Raw genomic sequence first — 5,238 nt, 5'->3', positions numbered from 1 at the left:
TAAGGATTTGTTTTAAAATTATTTACTAAAGCTCTTTTGCCATGTTCTAAAGTTGTCAGTGTCTTTCACACTCCTCCTCGTGCACAGAAAAGGCAAATGCACACGTGGCATATGAGGTCCATGGGACTTGATAAATTCTTCAGTCATAAAATGGTTGTAAGTTAAATTCTGCAGAAATAATCTTTTAAAACAGTATTTGAGAGAAGTTTGCAGAGGCTATTAAACTACAGTAAAAGTTGTGGATCAAAATAAATTCCCTTTAAGTAAGGTGTAGCTTATCTTTTGAATTTTTCCAAGTAGCCATGGCTTCATTATATCTCTTTCCAACCAAAAATACTAATCTGGATTCATCAAAGTCTGAAGTGATATTTATGTTACTACAGAAGCTACTCTTTGTGTCATTTAATTTAATTTAGTTTGAGCTAGAATAACAATTGCCCAGAAAGGCTGTTTTTCCCTGGAGATAGTCAAAAGCCATCTGGACACAATCCCAGGTAATGTGCACTAGGGGAAGCTCCTTGAGCAGGGAGGTTGGACCAGATATCTCCAGAGGTTCCTTCCAACCTCAACCATTCTGTGATTTGAATTCATTCAAAAGATAGTTGTACCTGTTACAGTGGCATAACATTTTTTTATACCCTCATTTTGTAAAAGAGACTAAATCCTCTTGGGGTCAGGGGAGTGCGGAGAGAATACTTAATCTAAGCATACGTGAATTTGTAGTGAAGACAAGGCAGTCACCCTGCTGAGAAGAGAGCTCTGTTTTTAGTTTGACTTACTGACTTGTTGTATACTGGCAACTGTCTAATTTCACTAGGCTCTTTATCCTGAATTAGCGTAAACAAAGACCATGTGCAGCCACTACCCCTGCTTTACCTGCCCATCTTCAACGCCTGATGATGATCACCTATCAGCGTAGGTGATCTGTAACTTATGATCTGTAACAGATGATTCTGTAACTTATGGCTCTCAGCAGGAGAGATGTCAGAAAACAAATCTATGTGTGTAGCAAGCAGTGGAGTGGATTGTTTAAGGGCAGAATTTGCCCCAGCTTTGTCATTTAGTAGTAATTCTAGACAATTCTTTCTAATGACAGCAGTCTGAAACCACAGTCTTTTTACCATCTTAAAATCAACACAGCTATTAGCTATTTTCTTCAGAAATATAATTTAGGGCACATTGTGCAAAAATAAAAAAATCCATGTTAAAATCTATGTTTTGCTAGTGAAGTTTTTGGTTCATTTTTGTTGTTGTTGTTTTTTGTTTTTTCCTCATCCTTTAGGTCATCTCTCTTCTAAACCCCCTCTTGATTTTTTTTTTATTTATTTGATTTTCTCTTTTGTTCTTTTACTTGCTCCCTCAAAACCCGTTTCCTAGATGAAACACCTCCTTCAGAAAGAAATGATGAGATATAGCATTCAGATATTTTCAATTTCCTCCCATGCCAGTTATTAAACCAAAACTAAACACCAAACGTAAACCGACATTAGTGATGTATAGTTTCTCATATACAGCTTTTCTATCAAAAAAAAAAATCCTTCTGAGAGGTCTTGCCATTTTTTTTCTTACGTGCTGCTCCCACATTCACCCTTTTATGACACCTACTTCACTTCCAAAACTCTTTTCATCAAACCTTTCAGCCTTTTAAAAGTGCCAAGCAAGGTGACATGCAAAAAATGTCAGCTATTTTCAGCCCCTCTCCCGACCTCCCTCATTCAGTGCCACAAGCACAAGCTTCTCACTCCAAAACAGCATCAGCCACAGTTTATCCCCTCCACACAGCAGTGTCACTGCTTTGTCACACCTGAAATCCCTCCTCAAAACCCCTGGTTTCTTAGGGCACGTGATGGACTGCAGCGTGGCAGTGGCAAGGAGGGCAAAGTACCGTGACCACAGGCATTCACTGGTGGAGTATTCCACATCAAATTAGATCTCTTCCTGTGGCTTATGTCACCCCAAGCCATTCATCTCATCTGTGCATGGCTTTTTCTGACCTCTAGGTTTTAAGCTCTATTAGGAACATAATATTTGTACAGCCTTTGAAACTAAGCTGTTGAGATAATGCCCTAAAACAAACCTCAGAAGTAATGGGGAAGCTCAGGCCCTTGTTCCCTCATCTGACAGCTCAAGCTTCCAAAAGTGAGTTTTTGCGATATACATCCGTAACCACAGGCTGTGCCCAATCCTGGCTATTTATAAGAAACCAGTTTTAATAGACAAAAATAACTTTCCATCACAGTGAAACAGACTTGACAGCAATGGAAAGTTTTGAATGTTCTGAAATCGGAAAATTTGAAGTGATAACCAGAGGCAATGTCCCCTAGCATGGAATCCATCCTTTGGGATTGCTCAGCCTTAATATGTCTGCCCCTGCTTCTCAAAGAGGAGTGCTCTGGACCCAGATAAAACGTGTTTGAAATCTATCTCCTGCTAGTTAGTTTATTTGGTGCTTTTTATCTGGAAAACTTTATTACTCCTAGCACAATTTCCTTGCTTACACTTGAAGCAATCCTTCTCTTGCAATATGATTAATCTTTCCTTCTAAAGCAAGTTGATTCTGTTCTTAGTCATCTCTTCATCTTCTTTGTGAAGACCTTTGCACCAAGTTGCTGATTGCTGAATTGTTCCAATTCTGCATCTCTGTAATCCATCCAGCTACCCTGAAAGCAAGCTGTATTTCCTACCAGAGGGACCATGATAAATGTGATTCTATAGGTGAAATTTATCATCCAAGGCGGCCCAACAGCTCCACAAGCAGGTTCTTGTCTGATACAGCCCAAGAAAAAATAACATTCAAGACAATTCAAGGGTTTCTAACCTCTCAAGAGCTGAAAAGAATGAATTTGTTATCTAAGCATATTTAAAATTTCTTTTTTCCTTCAGATACTATGCCACATTCTCACTTTGGAAGCTGAGGGGACCACAAGCATCTGTCTCGCACCACCTGCCACAGTGCATTGACATGCCTGACCACTGTGCAAAGCGCATTTTTTTTCTTAATGTGCCACCGGACTGCTGGTTGAACAAAGACTTTTCTCAACACTGCTCCACAACATCAGCACCGTGGGGAGGTTTGTGTTACAGGTAGAAACTGTAGCTGTCAGTGAAAACTCTTTTTACGCAGTGTTTCCAGAAATACGATGTAGTAGATAGGCTTAAAGAAAAGCCCTAGACATCTTCTCATAGGTGTTTGCCAAAACGTCTTGGGAGTCCCACAGAGGAACCAGATGGCCACATATTTGATAATAAAACCAAAAGACAAGAAGGAAATGTGTTAATAACCATGGCAGCCATCTCATTTAGTAACACACAGCCTACACAAAGCTCGTCTCCACCAAACACTTGCAGTGTCTCTTTCCTTTAGATTTTCCATCTCCTGTACCAACCCTAGTAAACCAGGCTGCAGGTAACCAGGAAGACAGTCCATGGCCAATGCAGCCATGGGGATAACGTTAGCCATATTTTCTTAGGTGGATATTTAAAATGGCAAAAGTGAAGCAAAAAATAATAATACAAATAATAATAATAATAATAAAATCTGCTATTAAACCCCTATCACAACAGTACAAAATGTAGGCATAGTGCCGTGCCAGTTCTGGGGCTTTCCCTGCTTCTGCCCTGGGCTGGGGGGGGGCGCAGTCCCCAGGGAGACCAGTCCTCCTTTCCATATGGCAGAACCCACGTCCTGGCACGGTGGACTGGAGGAGCCTCAGCAGTCCCCCAGGCCTTGCACTTGCTCACCGAGGCTCTGCAGGCGGTGGAGGGCAGCTGGTGCCACCTCAGAGGGCAACAGCGCCACAGGGCCTGGCCCAGGCCTCAACATGGCAGCCGGGCCGGGTCTCAACATGGTGGCCAGGCCGGGCCTTGCCGTTGCCAGGCAAACAGGTTCTGTAGACCCAAGGCCACCCTCTGTCCCCTCAGCCCTGGGCAGAACTCCATGGAGCTCAGACTGGGTCTGAGAGAGATCAAAATATTGCAATAAACCAAGAAGAGTCTTGGACCACATATTAAATGGCTTTCTTGCAAACCTAGCACATACAGTACTGTTAGGTGCTAGCAGTTAAACTTGATAATTACTGGCCTCGGAGGCTTTGCTGGCATCCCAACCTTTCAAAACTTGGAAGGCTTAAAAATATTAATAATAAAGTTTAGACTCTTTATTTGTTGTTCTGAGCTACAGTTGAGTTATGTTTTGAAGCTTTCCTATGGATCTGTGATATTTAAAAACTATCTTTTTAAATGCAGTTATCTGTGCTTGCCTTATCACTGTAAAAACAGGGTAAAACCAACAAATATCGTCAATTCAGAACTTAAGATAGAAGAAAGATTGCATGAGTGAATCTCAGGTGGCACTGCTGATTATTTCTATGTGAACTAAGCTCAAAGATACAAATAATCAGCAGGGTAACATCTCTTCTTTTTAATTATCTAAGAGTCTAATAGGAAGTGCTGCAATTTTCCCCTGGAGATAACCAGCATGTTAGGAGATGGCCCCTTTCTTTCCTGCATATTTATGGCTGCTGCCACCTTGCCAAGCTATTACTGGAGACCTTCTTCATTCACAATCAGTATCAATTTATGGCTCAGCAAGGGACAATCAACAAAGGTGGTGCCATCCTTCACCTCTGGTTTCCTGAGAAATTGCTCAGGAAATTGAACCCTGCCAAGAACTACGATATATTAAATGATCTGCTGTTAACCCTATATGTACACATGCAGGACCTGATCCCAAGCAAGATGGGTGTCTTCTTCTTCTCTTGATGCTCACAGGAGAGGTGGGCAGTCAGTGTATGCTGCCTTGCAAGCTGTGGCACACTTTTGGTAATGCTCTTCTGCAGCTTGAATGTGTAAAGTACCTCCAGTTATCTCCTAGAATAGGTGATAATTTCCACAGTCTTCATTTCTCTGCAGGCAGAACAACAGTATGGCATCGTTTGGTCATCCTTGGACTAGTAGAAGACTTATCTGTAGACCTGGGTTTCTAGGAGACATATTCCATCCAGCTAATAAAAAGCCATCTGTACATTGCATGACAGCTAATTTGTTAACTTCAACATAAAGCCTTGTTAGGAAGAAAGGAAGAGAGCTCTTTTTCTGAAAACCCTTTGAAGTCTTAGGCAGGTTTCAATGAACTTACTGGTTCCAGAGAGTAAGCAATTTGGTGCCTGGCCAGCAGCTGAAATTCAGGCACCTCTGGGCCAAGTAAACACATTGATTTCTATAATGCTAAAGTACTGG

The sequence above is a fragment of the Anser anser genome (assembly GCF_964211835.1).
Source record: "Anser anser genome assembly, chromosome: 5".
Taxonomy (NCBI): domain Eukaryota; kingdom Metazoa; phylum Chordata; class Aves; order Anseriformes; family Anatidae; genus Anser; species Anser anser.
This window is presented reverse-complemented; position numbering follows the sequence as displayed.